The sequence below is a fragment of the Hyaena hyaena genome, unplaced genomic scaffold (assembly GCF_003009895.1).
Source record: "Hyaena hyaena isolate Hyena2069 unplaced genomic scaffold, ASM300989v1 scaffold_46, whole genome shotgun sequence".
In the NCBI taxonomy this organism is placed as follows: domain Eukaryota; kingdom Metazoa; phylum Chordata; class Mammalia; order Carnivora; family Hyaenidae; genus Hyaena; species Hyaena hyaena.
Window position 1 is genome coordinate 4,964,436 of NW_024080678.1, and position 18,992 is coordinate 4,983,427.

General features: G+C 46.9%; 1 pseudogene; it reads left to right on the forward strand.

Annotated features, from left to right (window-relative positions):
* Positions 1–17,608, forward strand: part of LOC120230736 — an 89,481-nt pseudogene extending 71,873 nt beyond the window's left edge.
* The last annotated feature ends 1,384 nt before the right edge of the window (positions 17,609–18,992 follow it).

The following is an 18,992-nucleotide window of genomic DNA, read 5'->3' on the forward strand; positions in this document are numbered from 1 at the left end:
CAAGAATTCAGACATTCAGGAGATTTTGGGGGGCTGTGGAAGGACAGGGTAGAGCTTTAAGTCTCCTTTTTTACTATTTCACTGAGAGGGTGGCCCCAGTTTCCATCTGGGCTTATGCTGTGAGGAAACTGAGACCCAGAGAGGTTTGATGCTTTGCCCAAGGTCACAGAAGTAGCAGTTGGTAGACATAGAATCTAATTAAATTCAGGATATTTGGCCTTAAATCCTTTGCTTCTCTTGTATCTTGATGCTACTGCACAAAAGGTGGAAGTTGGGGCTGAAGCTACTTTTGAGGAACTCATAAGTAGAGTTCTTTTAGAAGTTCTTTTAGAACTCTTTAGAGTTCTTTTAGAAAAACTCTTTTAGAGTTTTAGATGGCATGAGGCAGGGCAAAGTATCAGCTCTCCGTCTCCCTCACCTTGGTAGACACAGTTGTAGTTTGCCTGACCGGGATAACCAGACCATGGAGAACAGCTGGAAAATTCTAAACTCACCACTCCCTCCTTCCCTTGGACCAGAGGTGTGCCTCCCTCAAGACTTCCAATTCTAGCTCTAACCTCACAGAGATGGGAAGACAGAGGTGCAAGAGGCCGTGCTGGCCAGTGGAGCAAACTCAACAAGCAGAGGCCCCCATTACATCTGTCAGACGCCCTCACACACACATGGGCTTTATAAGAAGCAGGCCTCTGCGAGGGCAGCCTGAGTCAGTGTAGCAGAAAATTCCCCTGCCTATCTGCCTGCCTCTCAACACCCTGACCTCACACGAGCCAAGGCACAGGCCATATTCCAGAAGTTATCAGGCCACTGCAAGTCCCACCTGCCCTCTGCCTGGCCTAGACATTGCCATGGTCACAGCCAGCCTGGCTAGACTGCATGCAGGAGGTCTGAGAGGCTGAAACTTGGCCCAGATTCCAATAGTGTCTTCTGAATGCTCCTCTGGCCCCAGCAGCGCACACAGTAAGAGCAGGCTCAGCACTTTCTTTGAAATCCATCCAGCTGCAACATGGAGTGAGTGAGGAACCCTCATCCCTCCCATCCGGTTCCTTCTGGGGGTTCTGATGGAGAACCTATCCTATGCTTATCTGCTAGCTTCTTGTGGTCATGGGAAATCCTTGGTATTCCTGAGCTGGTGGATGTATCCTTCCACTTCCTGTCTCCATCTTCATATGGCATTCTCTCCCATGGGTCTCTATGTCTGTATGTCTAAGTTTTTTGCTTCTTATAAGGACACTAATCATAATGGATTTAGGATTCACCTAATCTAATATGATCTCAACTTGATTACATCTGCAAAGACCTCATTCCAAATAACGTCACATTCACAATTTCTGGGTGGACATGAATTTGGGTTGGGACACTAATCAACCTAGTACATGGGGGATTTTTAAAAAATTCTTATGACTCAGCTTCCTCCCATCCCCAGGAGAGGACTTTTAATCTAAAACAGTGGTGTCCAGGACCAGTTTCACCTAGGAACTTGTTAGAAATGCTAGTTATCAGGCCTCCAGAATCAGAAACTCTGGGATGGGGCACAGGGATCCGTGTTTTAACAAGTCCCACAGAAAATTCTAATGCCCGTTCAAGTTTAAGTACCTTTGCTCCATGATCAGGGCAGAGTGTGTGCAATAGGGGCGATCTTCCCTTTGGGTTGAATTGCCCATTCATTCCAGAAACACTTAGAAGATGGTGAGCTAGCTGCTGGGGACACAGCCACGTTCAAATCACAGTCTCTATGCATGAGGAACTTACGCAGTGACAGTGATATCGGCATACAAGACTGGATAACTGACATGTACCAGGTTGAACCATACATAATGGTGACTCAAAAACCTGGCACTTTCACACGGCTCATCCTAATTAAAAAAAAAAAAAAAAAAAAAAAACACAAGGTTCCCGGATGTGCCATGAACGTCTCCCAGCATACATGCTCACACGTCCTGACTGGAGAAATGACTCCTCAAAGGCCAAGTGAACGATAAAGGGAGGGAACCGCGGATGCAAATACTCTGAGTTGTGCAAGCTAGGAGGGTCTGCAGGGCCACAGGATGAGGCTTCCACAGGTGGTGTTCAGTCCATACTGCCCTGGTTCCTGCTTCTGCAACTCCCCCAGTCACCTTGGTCTCAACTAAGTGAAGCTGCATCTAGATACAGGCACCAAGAAATCGACTTCCTCTCCCCCTCCTTCCCCCCTCCCCCCCTCCAGCCAGCAGGTTCCCCCTGGTGTGTTCTGATGCCTACTATTAATCTGTGATACAGGGATGACTTCTCCATCACACAGGTAGTAGGCACAGGGCCTGGGTCCCCCCATGCCTTCAGGGAGCCAGAAAAATATTTTTTATTTTTTAAAACTCAAAGAAAAACTATCTGAACTTTTAAGATTGCATAAAATGTTTTCATTTGTTTCTTACATCAGAAAAAAATGACTTAGGGCCTTTAAAAATCCATTACATTGTTTTCATATGCTTTTATGAAGGAAGGTGCTCAACAAAACAAGAGTGTATCAGACTCACAGACATCATAACATGGCCTTGAATGAGGAGACTTCATAACAGTGATGGTTAGAAGCCATGTCCCTTAGATCAGCTGCAGAGATTTTGAGAAAGCTGAGCAAAGGGCTGGAGGCCTTAGGAGCTCCCCTCCTCTAGAAATTTCCTAGGGTCTCCACCACCTAGGTATTCGAGCCCAGCCTCTCCTGGGGGTCCCTGGCATTCTTTTTTCTGCACTGGAAATGGAGGATACAACCATTGAAGAAGAAAGGCAGAGGCAGGGGCAGAACTAAGAGATCTAGAAACCTCAGGGGATTCTCAGACACAGGGCCAGCCTAGCCATCAGTTTACTGTTCAGATTAAATGAGATATCTGTAATTCACAGGTTCAAAAATGAAGGTCTGAGGTCAGAAGCATGCAGAGTATTAGCTTGAGTCTTAACACTGGGAAGAAAATAGGAGTAAAGGCAAGCCCACCCCTAAGTGAGGGCCCCCTGGCTTGGTAGAAGACCATTGGACCCGAGGAGGAGCATGGCAGCAGAGGGGGATGGGTGGTGAGCACAGAAATGAAAAAGGACAGGGGCACCTGGGTGGCTCAGTCGGTTAAGTGTCCAACTTTGGCTCAGGTCATGATCTCACGGTTCATGGGTTTGAGCCCCGCGTCAGGCTCTGTGCAACAGCTAGCTCAGAACCTGGAGCCTGCTTCGGATTCTGTGTCTCCCCCTCTCTCTGACCCTCCCCTGCTCACGCTGCCTCTCTCTCTCTCTCTCTCTCTCTCTCTCTCTCTCTCCCTCTCAGAAATAAATAAAACATTAAAAAAAGAAATGAAAAAGGGCAAAACGGGTCAGGTAGGGAGAAAGAGGGAAAGCATCAGGATCTCTGCCTGTGCCTGGAAGGCAGACCAAAGGCCACTGTGTAGGTGAGCATCTTATATCAACTAAACAGAGGAGACACCTTAGCTATTTATGTCCATGTGGCGCCTACATGTTGTCCATTGGTCATTCAGAAGAAAGTCACCTGCCTGTGACCTGAGATTTATCTGAGTCCCATCAAACTTTTCTTGAAGCATACCTCCATTTTTCTCAATGACCCAGGAAACATATAAACCCCACTGAAGCCAAGGATGTGAGAGGGAAAGCCCCCAGAAATGACCCATAGGAAAAACTGGGCAATGGGAAAACATACTTCTGTTAAAAAAAATAATAATAATAACATATGCCCCAAACGAGTACAGTCTCCTTATCTATTACAGTTAAGAGTTTGGTAACCACAGTGAGAAGACCAAATATTCAGTTCTCCTTGAGCAGTTCTGTCTTGTCATCACTCAGTCACCCACCACACGTGCCACAACGCACGTGTGTGTATACTATGCACATATGACATGAAGGCCAGTTGGTCGGTGTCACTAAAGGAAGCTTGGTTCTCTCAGCTGCTCCTAAACCCTTGCCTTTTACAACCATTCAGTTAACCAGATATGTTTGGATGCCTGCTGAGTGCCAGGCACCGGCCCAGTTGCTGAGGCCAGCTGCTGAGATAAGCAGACTCCAGCCCTGTCCTCAGGGGTAAGGAGACCACAGGCATAGTCCCAGAGCTCACGTTCTCACCAACAGCCACGCTTTGGAAGTCGACTCCAAGTAAGTCTGTACACCAAGTGCCTGACACACGGCATAGGTCACGTGATCCTCACAGCATCCCTGCTGGAAGGGGCTGTCTATCTTTAAAGGAGAAATTGAGCCTCAGAGAGGCTCAAGATGGAGGCTCTGGACAATGACAAACTCATGGAGAAGTGGCTGTATCTTGTTCTTCCTGAAGGAGACTCAAAGAATTAAAAGGTCATTTTTCCCCCTTTCTGAGCAAATAGCCAAGGAGAAAATCAAACATAATTTCCCTCTGTTTGTTTGTCTGTTTTGTTTGAAGAAAGGCTTAAAGAGATGAGGTAATTTTAGTGCCTGAAGAAGATAGAGGGGAGGTGCACAAAATGGGGTGCTCTGTGGCTCCCCTGAGATGGGGGAAGGACAGTGGTTTGAGAGCCTCTGAGGCTGGAGATAAGCAGCACCAGATGGGAGAGGTGTTGACTGAGGGGTGCGCTAGGGAAAATGTGAGGAAAACACAAGACACCCCCCCTCTCCGGCTGACCAGGATCGGAATGGAGGGAGCTGGGAGGCTTCCTTCAAAATGGCGCTTGTAGACCACGAGCAAGGATTTTCTCCACAGTGGGCCCATCACTAGACATTCCCAGGGCTTCCTTATGTTCCCAAGAAAGAGAAGAAAAAACCCTCACCACCACTCGTCCAAAAAAGACATAACTAAGAACGGGCTTCCCGGCAGCCCTGGCAGGTGCAGAGCCAACCCAGACTTCCTTGCTCTAGAAAAAATAAAGAAAACGTGACCCTGCTCACACCCAAGTGTCTCGGAACAAATCCACACAGGTCCCAGCTGGTGAGCGGCAATGCTGGGAACTTAACGTGCCTCCTCCTCCCCCAAAAGAGCAAAGGGGCTTCCACGGCCTCCACCCCAACAGAGCATCTATTCCTTTCCGCTAAAAGCATCATTTCTGGCTCCAGTTAGCGGAGGCCCGATGCAGCTGGCCCGAGTGCAATAATTAACTCAACTGCGCCTGAAAGATGATAACAATAATTTATATTTCTCCACCACCCCCCATCCCCCCACGAGCTTTCCAAATTTTATGGCCATGACTCACCTCCGCTACTGCTGTGGGGCAGCTCAGCGGCAGCGGACGCGCTCACAGCACACCGAATTTAGGCAGAACATGAAAGAAAAACACCCCGGCTAATTATAAGAGGATCGCTCCCTGTCACGCGTACTCCAGCTGACTTCATGCCTGGGCGGCAGAAATGCGATAAAACTCCCAAGTTGGTCCTTATACTTTTCAGAGTCAGATTGCTCAGCCATGATCTCACAGTCGTGCGCCCCAGCCGGTGGCCCTGAGCCAGTCTTTGAAATATGACCTAAGAGGGGGCTGGTGACGGAGTGGCCATTTCTGGTTTGGTTTTCCTATGAGGTCTCGTCCCCTTAGGCTGCCCAGAAAGGCCTCCCTACCAGCAGTTGCTTGCTTGACCCACCTGATAGCCCCATAGCGGAACCAATAGCTTCTCAAGACAGTCCACTCTTTCTCAACTGCTACAGAAGTTCCCTCCGCACTAGCCATTTGGCACTTAGCCACCCTTGCTCCTGTGTTGCCTTCAACCCCATTCAATCAGCAAATGTCTGCTTGGAGGCAAGAGAGCATCGTGCCTGAGAATGCAGCATTTGGATTAAGACTATGGATTTGTGGGGATGAGCACTGGGTGTTATATGGAAACCAACCTGACAATAAACTATTAAAAAAAAAAAAAAAAAAAAAGACCATGGGTTTGTATTCCACATCTCGCCATTACTAGCTGTGGGAACTTGGGCAGGGAATTTAACCTGAGCCTCATTTCCTCATTTGTCACTGGGAGGAAATCTCACATATCCCGTGTGGGATGTGCTACGGGGATCTGACAGTGGTGAATGTGACAAATTGTGGATTATACCCCAATACTATCAATGGCCATCTTCCCAGTGGGGTGGACACCCATATAAGAAGGCTTCCAATTTCAGAGAGACTGGCATGCTCTGGTTTGGTGGTCCAGGTAACTGATGGTTTCTGATGGTTCCAAGCTTTGGGATCCTGAAATTGCTTTTGGAAGCCAGTCTGGCGATTCTTAGCAATCTGTGTGTGACCAAAACATTTTATGAAGATAATTTCAGAAAAAAAGGAGTGGATCCTGGCATCAGCTCATACTCCCAACATCTATAATTTTCCTTCAGGAGTTAATATAGAAAGCTCTGTAACCTAGCTTCCCAGGTTTTCCCAGCTCAGCCTGATGAGTTTTAAGAGTCCACGGGGCTTCCTGGTCGGGAGATGAAGTGAACACTGGGTTGAGAGCCAGGACCTCTGGTTCAAGTCCCAGCTCTGCCACTTTCTGACTGTGTGAACTTCGGGAAGTTGCTCACCCTCTCTGAGCCTGTGTTCCTTTATCTGTCTACAGGCTTATCAAAGTTTATCTTCCATGGCACATGTGAAAATCAAATGCAACAATGGAAGAAAAAGCATATTGTGTCATGCCAAGTGTTAGAAACAAAATGACCACAAGTACCTACTCCTCTGCGTATCTCAATGAAAATCAACCATGTGTACCAGCACTGGATTAAAGATACCAAAAAGGAGCATTTTAGGGCTCCACCCCCAAGAATCTCTCAGGCAGCATGAGAAACTTATCCCAGAAACATCTAAGCCCTACCAAGTCACCTCATAAAAAAAATGGCCTTGGGCTAGCCAGAAATGACACTCCATGCCTTTCGTGGGTACAAAACCCTCCCTACAATTTCTGCAAGTTGCTGATAGGTGAGCTCTTCCTGCTGCTTTGGCCTCCCCCCTCCTGGGCCACCCAGAACGCCCTGGGTCCTTGAGGGAGCACCTTTCCCAGTTCCACAGGAACGCCTCTTGCCTCTAGAATTTCATCTTGACTGAAGACTTGGAAGATCGTGGGCAGAGGAAACAATGTGTGAGGTGGGTAGGCCATTCTGGTTGCCCTTCTGTATTCCCCCTGCTACAACCACAGTCATCTCCTCGCGTTATATCAAGTGTCCCACCGGCCTCAGCCCCCCTGGGCTCAGCATCTGCTGCTGAAGAGAAGATACCAAGACATATTTTCAACAAACAGGTTTTACCTGGTAGGAATTCTCATGTCAGAATCTCAGCAGGTGACCCCCAGATCCACTGGAGTGTGGATGCACCAGCCCGGGATTGGGAATCCAGGTGGGAATAGGAACAGCACCCAGTCCAGCCTCCTTGGAAGCACCTAGCTTAAGAAAAGGAACTCTCGGGGCGCCTGGGTGGCTTAGTCGGTTAAGCGTCCGACTTTCGCTTAGGTCATGATCTCGCGGTCCGTGGGTTCGAGCCCCGCGTCGGGCTCTGTGCTGACTGCCAGCTTAGAGCCTGGAGCCTGTTTCAGTCTGTGACTCCCTCTCTCTCTGACCCTCCCCTGCTCACGCTGTCTCTCTCTCTCTCCTAGAAATAAATAAAAACATTTAAAAAGAAAAAGAAAAAGAAAAGGAACTCTCTATGGGGGAGAGCTTGGATCTACTAAGGTTTGCAGCCGGGCTTACAGTTAAGGCCTCAGCAAACTCAGGGTTGCTCTGTCTTGTTTTGTTCTGTGAACATTTATTTCTGTAGAGACCTATCCTGGAGGGGTTCACGTCTGAATGAACCCCGGACCTGACACCATGCTACCTTCATCCCTATCTGCGACACCATCAGCAGCACCTCATTTTGACATCCCTTCTCTGAGAACCCTAAAAATGACAGAGTCAAAAGAACCATGTGCTCCCCACCGTCCATGAAATCAGCATTCCTAAGGCTTGAGCAGAAGTGGTACCCCCTTGATAGGCATGCCTCAGGAAGCCCTCTCCAGCACAGCTCCTATGCACGGGGGGCATGTGGAGACCTGACTACAAGGGGAAAAAAATTAAAAAGCACCAAAAAATTTTCATTTAGGGAGGTTGAGTTTTTAATGGAAAATTCTTAACCCTTTGGCTAAACTACATAAATTGATTGCAAATGCCCCGTTCGGAAAAAAAAAAAAAATCTATGGAGAACCAGTACATATTTCTATCCCCAATATGCTGCTTCAGCCACCCTGTCAGGTCACATTGGACCAAATAAGGAGAAAAAGAAATACAACATCTTTGGAAAGAAAGCTGAGAAGGCAAGGGGAGCCTGGGGTGGGGGGTGGGAGGGAAAGGCTGAGGTAGAGGGAGAAAACTGGGGAAAATTGGAAGTGACAGAAGTTTCCAAAGAAAGAGATTAAGATAACAGAAGCCAATGCCAGGGCCGGTGTGACAGCGAATGAGGTGGCCAGGCTGATGAGCAGGGAACAGATCCCTGGTCCTCTCCTGGAGGGGAGATGTGCTGATAGAGAGCGATGGCTGCTCCAAGGATTAAAGATAAATCTTGAGGTGTGAAGAACTAGTGAGGAGAACGAGGTATCAGAGGCTCTGTTTCTGGCAATACCCAGTGGTGAGAGGGATGTCTGGAAATGTGGTGGCCAGATGTGGTGGCCAAATCCCCACCAGGAGACGGGAAGTTGAATGTCAGCCTCAGCCGGCCATGCTTTTCCCTTGTCCGTGAGTAGGATTTCTACTTGGGTCTGCCCTTTGAGGGGTGGGCCTTTGTTCACTTGCTCCTCTAGCCAGTGGTGTGTAGGCCCTGGCCGTCTGTAAAGTCAGTGGGAGCAGAAACGCTGGCAATCTAGAATAAAATCAAAGACCAGGTGAAAGGTATGACACTGGCCGAGTGGACAACCAGACATCTGGGGCTCTCTGCCCCGCACACCCTGACATGGGGCCCCTGGGACACCAGGACCCGCTCCAGAGCTTACCTGCTGGGCACTTTCTGGGCTGGCCTGGCCCAGCAGAACGTCCAGGTGAAAAGGCATAGGGCCAGACCCCTCCCCCTGAGTTAGGAAAAAGACTGCTGGATCTACAGATTGTTCCACGCTGGCCAAGCTTCTCAACCCGTTTCCCTCAAATTTCATCTCATTCATCCATTTCTTCATTCCTTCACTCATTCAACATACAGAGCAGACCCTGCTTCAGATTGTAGGCTCCGGAGCCAGGTTAAAACTGACTTTCCCCACAGTTCTCCTTGCTAGCTGTGTGCCCGTGGACAGGTCACACCACCTCTCTGTCTCCGTTCTCTCCTCTGTTGCAGGGACATAATCAAAAAGTATCTCAATGAATCATTGTAAGGATTAGATGAGATAATGTAGTCTGTGCAAAGCTTGAACAGGGTCAATACTTAGTAAACTGTAACTTTTATCATAATAATAATAATAATTGTATAATTATATAATATATTATTATATATTATAATATTATATATTATTATTACTTCCGCTAATTAATTCATTCATGTAGGAGTTGGGGGTGTTTATTCCTCACTCATGATGATTCTTTCCACATAGGAAAGATCCTACGTCCCTCTTTTGCTCTCTGTCCCCTCATTCACTGACCCTCCAGGGGAGAAAGTGATATTTTTATTCTGGTGAGTTTGGAAAGAGAAATCAGGCACCTGCCTCCCCAGCTCCTTTCTTTTTTCTTTCTCTTGAGAGTGAGCCTGTCTGCAGAGAGCATGTTCCTCATTCCCCTCTGTACAGGACATTTCACAAGGAACCATCCAGAGCTGCAATGACTGAGGACGGTAAGATTGAGGGCTCAGTAGCAAAAAAAGTGTACCGGTCCACAAATACAAGCTACGTTTTACACTTAATCAGTAACAAAGACGGTATCCAAGTTCTGTCTCTAAGTCTTGTTTTCCTTCTTAATCAGTCCGTAACTGGTGAAAAAGAGAGGTGCTAATTATGGGGTGTCCCTCAAACCCCAACAATTATAAGTAACTATTCGCATATCCATAGCTGAGATTTGACCCCACAGGTTCAGCAAAACAGTTCAAAGGCAGCATTGAATTCAAATCTACAGATTTTTTTCTTCCCTTGAATCCCACCGGCATCCCCATCAACATTCCAGATACTCGATGACCCTGTAATTTCCAACAGAAATTTACAGTTTCATTATAGAAAAGACCCAAAGAGGGTTCCTGGCCCATTTACCCTTCTCAACCCATTTCCCTCCCTTGGGGCCAAGGTTAGCAGTTTTCATTACCATTGCTTGCTTTTTTGTTTAGATCATCCTTCCCTGCTGAATTCCAGATCCTTATCCAGGCCCTGGTGCAGGAAAGGACTTCTTTTATGTGGTTTTTCTTTTTATGGGCTTCTAGGGCTGAGCTACCTTTGGTAAACTAAGAGCGCCTTTGGCTCCCTGGTGATCAGGAGGGTTTCGTTTGTGTAGGCCGACTCTTGTTTGGGAACGGTGATTGCAAGCAGAGAGATGCTGAGATTAGGGGCACCAGAGCATTCCAGCTCAATAAATCAATCCCCTTTTAATTGTGTCCCTGTCAGTCAACATTCTTCCATAGACTGGAGGGCAAGAGGCTTGTTAGCAGAGTGATTCCTCACCGCCCTTTGTGTGCTGATTGATTGTCAATCAGATTAAGCCACAGCCAGGAGAGGCTGTTTCAGGGGCTACTGTGTTCGTGTTTCCCGTCATAAGAAAGAAGCCAAATGGAACGTCACTATTCTTGGCTCCGACTGGGAGCTTCTGAAAAATTTCAACCTGGGTTTTAATCTCGGTGCAGACAACCAAATTCTTTTTATTTTTAAAAAAATTTTTTAATGTTTTATTTATTTCTAGGAGAGAGAGAGAGAGACAGCGTGAGCAGGGGAGGGTCGGAGAGAGAGGGAGTCACAGACTCTGAAACAGGCTCCAGGCTCTGAGCTGGCAGTCAGCACAGTGCCCGACGCGGGGCTCGAACCCACGGACCGCGAGATCATGACCTAAGCGAAAGTCGGACGCTTAACCGACTAAGCCACCCAGGCGCCCCGCAGACAACCAAATCCTAACTCCAGTCGGTGTTGGATAATCTGAATGCCTTTATGTTAAAAATTATTAAATCATTGGCTGCCTGTTCCAAGTAGCCTCCAAAGGCCATTAGACAATAGAGCCTCTATCTGACAATTGCACTTCTCTTTCCTCCTGTGAGAGCTGTTCCTGCCTCTCTTGTTCTTCCAGCAACGTGTTGTCAATAGGTTCACACCCACAAGATGAATGAAAAGCTTAGTCATATTATTGGTCTTAACCAAATTATTCACAACAGCTAAAGGTTTCAGGATACTGAACAGTATTTGGTCCATTGTTTTGTTTTGTTTCTCAGATTTTAACGTGCATGAGAATCACTTGAAGTCTTGTGAAAATGTGGATTCTGATTCAGGACGTCTGGGAAGGACCCCAAAAATCTTTTGTAGCAAGCTCCCATCATCTGGGAGCTGATGCTGACGCTTCTGGTCCGTGGACTAGACACTGAGTAGTAAGGACCTAGACTTAATTCATACTACATTCATCTGGATTATGTTCAAGATCATTAACATTGTCTCCTTAGTCAAGGCTCTGTAGTCTTGCAGACTTGGACAAGATATTTAAACTTGATGATGAGCCCACTTTCCCCATCAGCATTTCAGGAGATGATGCTTGAAAGTACTTAGAACAGTTCCTAGCCCTGAGTATGTATTTAATAAATGGTACCACTTATCAGTATCAGCATTCATATGAGGACTGGGCAAAGTACAGCCCACGGCCAAATCTGTCCTGCTCCCAGTTTTTGGAAATAGTTTCCTCAGAACTCAGCCACAGTCATGTACTCAGGCCTATGTATGGCTGCTTTTGCACTACAACAGAAACCTTGAGAAGTAGAAGGGAGACCATATGGAACACAAAACCCAACACACTTACTATGGGGCCCTTCACAGGAAAAGTTTTCTGATCTATCCATTTTATTCCAAACTAAAAATTTAGTGAGCACCTATTACGTACCAGGTAGCAAACTGCACCCCGCCAGTAATAAAAAGTTTCTTCCCCTGAAAGATCTCAGCATGGAATAATATTTCATTAATCCCTGTGATATCCCCCTACACACTCACCTCCAGTCTTATTAACCTAAAACTCCAGATCACGGGGATGCCTGGGTGGCTCAGTCAAGGTTAAGTGCCCACCTCTTGATTTTCAGCTCAGGTCAGGATCTTATGGTTCCTGAGTTTGAGCCCCACTTCGGCCTCTGTGCTGACAGTGTGGAGCTTGCTTGGGATTCCCTCTCTCCCTCTGTCTCTGCCCCTCCCTGCTCACACTGTCTGTCTCTCTCAAAATAAATAAACACATTTTTTTAAATTGTTTTTTTTAACTTAAAATTTTTTTTTAATTTTTAAAAATGGAGACCATGACTGCAGTTCCTTCAGAGTGTTTGGTGTGTGAACTTACTGAGTTAATGTATTGACTTCTTAGAACAATACCATAACATGTTAAGGGTTCAGTAAATATTAGCCATTGTTATCATTATCCTTACAGGTGTTTTTATTTACATTTTACACCCATGAGAGAATATTATCATTGCTATTTTACAGATCTACAAACCATGAGCAGTGGGGATACTTGGTCTTATTAACTGAAAGCTCCCCTAGGTAGCTGGACCACAAATACTTACCCTTCATTCTGTCCCCAGTTCTCTCCTACAGTCTGGACAGTCCTCAAGTTTGACATAGTAACGATAATAAAAATAAAACCGATAGCTAATGCCTACTGAGGGCTAATTATAGGCACCATGTGGAGGGCACGACCACAATCATTCACCAGCTATGCGGTAGGCAACCTCTGTTTTCTGTATACACACACCTAAGGGGTGCCTTCAGAAGGCATTGTCTCATAGTTAATAAGTGACAGAGTCAGGATTCGAACCTAGTTCTGCTGACCCCAAGAGTCACAAAACAGCCCTATACTGTGAATACCAGATGACCAGTGTGCTTTCAATGAACATTTGAGGTATTCTTACAAATGGCACATTTCATTGTGCCAGTGCCAGGCAACAAACCATTTATCAGCATCAACATCACACTCGATGGATCTGCAAAAAGTTCCCAGGTCCTTCATTTGCCAGCAACAGATGAATCAATCACAGCAGTCTTCGGACATCTGCTCCCAAACCAGAACAAACCAGAAACCAAAGGTAGAGGATGGCCAAAGCTACTCAGCAGGGTGTGTGGCCCAAGGTGAGAAGCAGGCAGAGGCTGTGGTTTCTGATCCTGGTTAATGAACACACCTTTACCTAAAGCCTGGGCCTTGCCCTCGTGAACACGCAATTAATGGTAACTGTGCGGGTTGCATGATGGCAAGTTTCAAAGCCAGAGAGAATGGCACTAAGACCTCAGGCAAGTTCTCTCTTGGGACCCTGGTTCCTCTTCGGTACAATGAGATCCATGGCACTGCCAATTTTGTAGCATCATTGTGACGATCAATTGACATGAGTGATGTGACATGTGTACCAGGGACAGTATGACCATGTAAGCCCACAATAAGTGCCATTTATTCTTCTTTTCAGGACCCCAGCACAGCCATACCCCCTGGTAGGCCAGCACCGAATGTTGCTTTAAATTCCCCAATGGAAATCTGACTGGAGACATAGACAAGTTCTTCCCATCCTGAATCAAGCCTTCAAATCTTTTTATGAATGTTTTGCTTTGTCTGATTTTATGGCAAGAGAAAGTAGGTTTCCTGTAAGAGACAGTAAATTAAAAATATGTTGTTGCCTGTAACGCAAATGCTTGACTCACCTCTTCCTCCATTGACTTACATTCTCACTTAGACATGCTTTCCTTTCATTGCTGATTGATCTTGATCCCATCAGCAAATCTTTACTGGGCACTGTTGAGACACTGAGTGTGCCTAGCACTGTTCTCCGTGCTGCAGATACACAATCAAACAAAGCAGACAGCAGGCTACTCCCACAGAGTTGACATCCTTACAGGAAAGACAGACAACAAACATGTGAACAAGTAAATAAATCACACAGCTTCTCCTGGTGGTTAGCGCTCTCGGGAAAATAAAGCACGTTTGTGCAATAGCAGCTGGGGGAGGGGGAGTGGTTAGATTGTGTGGTCATGGAGACTCTGAATCATAGGGAGAAGCAGGACATGGAAATATAAGAAACAGCCTTCCAGGCCACCAGAATGGCCAGAGCAGAGACCATGGGGTGGGGAAGAACTCGGTCTGTTCCAGAAGCACACAGGTGAGATGGGGTAGCAGAGGTGGACTAGGCATGAGAGGCAGGGGTGCGGTCTCAGAGACCACTGGGGCTGTGGGAAAGAGTATTGCTCCAGATGTAATGAGAAACCTCTTGAGGATTTAAAGTAGGAGAGGGGTGTGCCCAGATTTTGCTTTTAGAGCGATCAGTTTGGTCCTATACAGAAATAGTTCGTTCTGTTTTCTAAATCCATGATCATCTGCCTTTGAGGAGCTCATGGCTGAGTGGACAAGAGCCATTAAGTGCTAAGTTTGTTGAAAAGGAGCAAGCACTGGGCACCATGGATGCACGGAGAAGAGGATCCTCACCCAGGCTAGGGTAGAACAAGACTAGAAAAATCTGTGAAGGAGATCTTGGATGAGTCCAAGAGCAGGGAAAAGGAGGCAGACAGATGAAGTGGAGGGGAGGCATCCCAGGCTAAGGGGTCAGCCCAAGCAAAGGCCAGGAAGGGAGAACAGCATAGCAGGTGTGGGACATGAAAGGCAGGCCCATGTTGCTGAAGCGTGAAGTTCATGGCATGGAGGGGCGATAATATTTTCCAAACAAAAACTCAGGATATATGGCCCCAATGAGGTGGAATGTTCCAAATCAGGAATGTCTCAGAAAATACCAAGGATTGGGGCGCCTGGGTGCCTTAGTCGGTTAAGCGTCCGACTTTCGCTCGGGTCATGATCTCACGATTCGTGGGTTCGAGCCCCGCATCGGGCTCTGTGCTGACTGCCAGCTCAGAGCCTGGAGCCTGTTTCGGTCTGTGACTCCCTCTCTCTCTGACCCTCCCCTGCTCATGCTGTCTCCCTCTCTCTCTCCTAGAAATAAAAAATTAAAAAAAAAAAAAAGAAAGAAAATACCAAGGATGACGTCACCAATATACTAGGTAGTTAGGGCCCACTCTACCACCTGCCTCTTCTACACACTCCTCTCCCTATATGCCCCTCGACTCCTTACTCAAAACCACCAGAAAGCAAAACTCACCATGTAAGGTTTTTAGAGACCTTTCACATTTACCCTAGTAGTATTTATAACCATGAAAAAAAGGCGCAAAATAAATAAATAAATAAATAGATAGATAAATAAATCCTCCAATGGGAGAATGGTTAAATCAATTGTGGTACATTCAAATACACTATGCCATCCTATTAGACTTTGTTTCACAATAATACTATGAGAAAATCGTCACAACCGAAAATTATTTTAAGTTAAGCAAGTATATGCTATATATTCAGAGTGACTTCTATTTTTTCAAAAAAATAAGTCTTCATATATGTGGTGTGTCATAGAACATCATCATAGAACAAGTAAATAGAAATAAATCCTTAAGTTCTCTTATTTTTTTAGTCCTACTCCCATGCATTAGTCTGACTGATATTTCCACAGTGCATGTCTTATCCATCCTGCCTAAAACCCTTCAAGGTCCAAATAATTTTATCATGGAGCCCAAAGGCCAGTATCATGTGGCCCCTCTCCAAACCCTGCCCTTACTTGCCACTTCTCACCTTCAGGTCTTACCCATGCCATCCCTTCTCCTGAAATACCCTTCTCCATTTCCTTTGTCTGCTTGACCAGCTCTGCTCATCCTTTAAGATACCACTTAGATGTTACTGACTGTAGGCAGCCTTCCTGACCACCACCATGGCCAACATCTCCCCTATCTGCTCCCATCACACCCTGTGCTTTCCCCAGAGCACTTTTCACATTGTATTGTAATTGTTGGCTTACTCATTTGCGTGCTTCACTGGAATGTAACCTCCATGACCATGATGGCTGAAACCATGTCAGTCTTATACATAGAAAAAAAGTCTGTATCAGTTATTCATTGGGGTGTATCAAATTCCTCCAAAGTGTGGTAGCCTAAAACAACATTTATTATCTATGTCACACAGTTTCTGAGCATCAGGATACCCAGGAATGTGTTAACTATATGATTCCAGCTCAGAGTCTCTCATGAGGTTGTCATCCCCATGTCGGTGTGGGCTGCAGTCATCTGAAGGCTTGACTAGGGCTGGAGAATCCACTTCCAGGCTGGTTCACCATGTGGCTGTTGGCAGAAGGCCTCAGATTTTCCACATTCATGTCTTCATTAGGTTGAGTGTCTTCATAACATGGCAGCTAGCTTCTCCCAGGGAGAGCAAATTAAGAAAGAAACCAGAGACAAAATAGAGATTCAACATCTGTTTCAATCTCCATTTTATATATAAGAAAACACAGAAGTCAGGTACTGTGTCCAGGGTCACACAGCCGGTTAGCATCAGAGGCAAGATTTGAGCCAGGCAGCCTGGCTCCAGAGCTCTTGCTCCTAACCACTGTATAATACTGGCTCTCTAGGCAAATTAGTGCATATTTGCTGGATAAAAGAAACTATCTGCTAAGAGCCAGGTAATATATGCTTCCCTAAATTAGTTCATTTCGGCTTATCCCTACTATGAGCGAAGCACTGTGCTAGACACTTCAGGAGACATTACAAGCACACGTGGCCCCCAAGAAAAATTCCAAGATTCCAGGACATTCATAGCTTGAAAGGAGAAGGGTAGCCAAAGTCCTTTGTCCTCAGAAAGCTGGTCTCCTGATTCAGCTTCACGGGAAGGGCCAGGTTTCTCCGTGGAGATCACCTGAACAAAAATTACCTCAGGCCCTTTGGGCCAGCAGCCCAGCATCACCACTGCTGACTAAGGCCGGCTGCTTGCCCCTTACCACCTCCACCCCAGGAGACGAGGCTGGGACCTGGGTTTCAGGTAAGGCTGACAGCTGCAGTTGGGACCTGATGATTTCACTGAAGAGCCATTCTCCAGCTGCCTTCCCCAGGCCGCAAGACATCATGGAGGCAGACTGCTCAGCAGTGACATCACCACCATGGCGCCACACACAATGGCACCCTTGTAGGATGTAGCTTGTGATCTCATGGGTCCAGAAACACTGAGCCAGAGTCCTTGGCCCAGCCCGGCCCCACCTCAGGTGCAGCCCAATACAGCCTACAGGGTCCATGAGCTGGTATTAGTCTTCTCCTTTAAGCCTAAGCTAGGAATAAACAGAAGAAACCCGAGTGCCTTACTTCTCTCTCTTTGTTAGATCTTTCTCCACAGGCCTCCCTTTTCCCCCAGGGCAGAGTTGTCCAGAAGACTCACTCTTTCCACAACTAGCCTCTGGTAAGTGCTGTTTCTTTAAGAAAATAAATATCCATGGTACAGATACCTCCTGTGTTGTTCTCCTCCCTGTAAAACGGTCTGTGAAATGCGTAACATTGTTGCAGTGAGTCTTGCCGGGCCTCAAATAGAGGATGGTTTGAACTGGGGGATGGGAGAGTGGATGAAGAGACAACGGGCTGCTGCAAGGAGCTACTTCAAGGACCAGTGGTTCTTGAGCCTCCAGAAAGTCAGGAGCCTTGTGCAGGCCAACAGTGAACAGAGAGAGCCTTGCTCAGTGAAGAATCAGGCCTCAGACAGAGGCACGGAAAGCAGCACCAAACTCAGCTCCATTATCTATTCATTCATTCATCAGACATTTATTTCACACTTACTAGTTGCCCTGCACAATCCTAAGGGAAATGAGACAATGGAGCAGCTACTTAGAGTCTCTGCTTGCAGAGCCACAGGTCAAGGCAAAAACAGACAAGCAGGCAGACAGTTACAGCACAGAAGCATTTCCCTGGACTCGGGAAACCGCAGAAGGCTTCCTGGAAGATGTGACACCAAAGCTTAGACCTAGAGGAAGGGTCTCAGTGAGCACAGGCGTTCCATACCTCACAATAGGACAGGCTGCCAATGGCAAACACATGCCACACACGCTACCGCTCCCCTTTCCTGCTCCCGTGAAAGAGACGATACATCAATCCTGGCTCTCTGCCCCTGAGCCAATTCATGGCCTCCGAATCCTTTTCAACACGGAACTCCAGGCAGCCACTACCAATCACTCAGACATGGCATGGGAGAGCAGTGCCTGGGTGGCTCAGGCAGTTAAGTGTCTTGACTCTTGATCTCAGCTCAGGTCTTGATCTCAGGTTATGAGTTCAAACCCCGTGTTAGGCTTCATTTCTTTTTAAAAAAAGAAAGAAAAAGAAATTTCATGGGAGCCCTCACTTGTGTAGGGGAGAGAAAGCTGGACCTAGAGTCAAAGGATCCAGACTGTAGGTGACCCTACAGGAGCTGTGGGCCATGAAAGCTACAGAAAGGGGCTCCCCGCAGAGCCAGGAGGGAGAAGTCAAGGATGATGGTAAACTCTGCCGCTGGGTTCAACATCAGCGTCTGAGGATGAAGAGAGGCAGAGATGAGGGAAGAGTCACAGGACCAGATGATTGTCAGGATGTGGAGCTGTGGGTCAGGGCTCAGTGTGAAGGCTGTGACCAGGCAGAGGTGGGGGGTCTGCCATTATGCCGGGCTGCCACAGTCGCAGCTCGGGGCTCGGGGGGAGGTTTGGGGTCAGCCCCACAACATAAAGAAACCATACCTGACAGGAGATCCAGCTCTACCACAAGGCAGCTGGGTGACCTTGAGCAAGTTACTTCCCCTCTCTGAGTCTCAGGTTCCTCACCCATATAATGATGGTAACTCCTCACCTCATCGGGCTGCTCCCAGCATCAGTCAAGGCAAGGCTTTAACGGTTATAGGCTGTACAAATAGTGTCACAATTATTTACTAGCTGGGAAAGTTCCTTAACCCCTCAATGCCTCCGTTAGTTCACCTTCAAAAATAGGAGTGATAATACTCACTAACACTGATATTGCATTTGTTATATGGCAGGCATTCCAGCATTTTTCTGAAGACTTTACAGAGTTAATTCAGGTGCTCC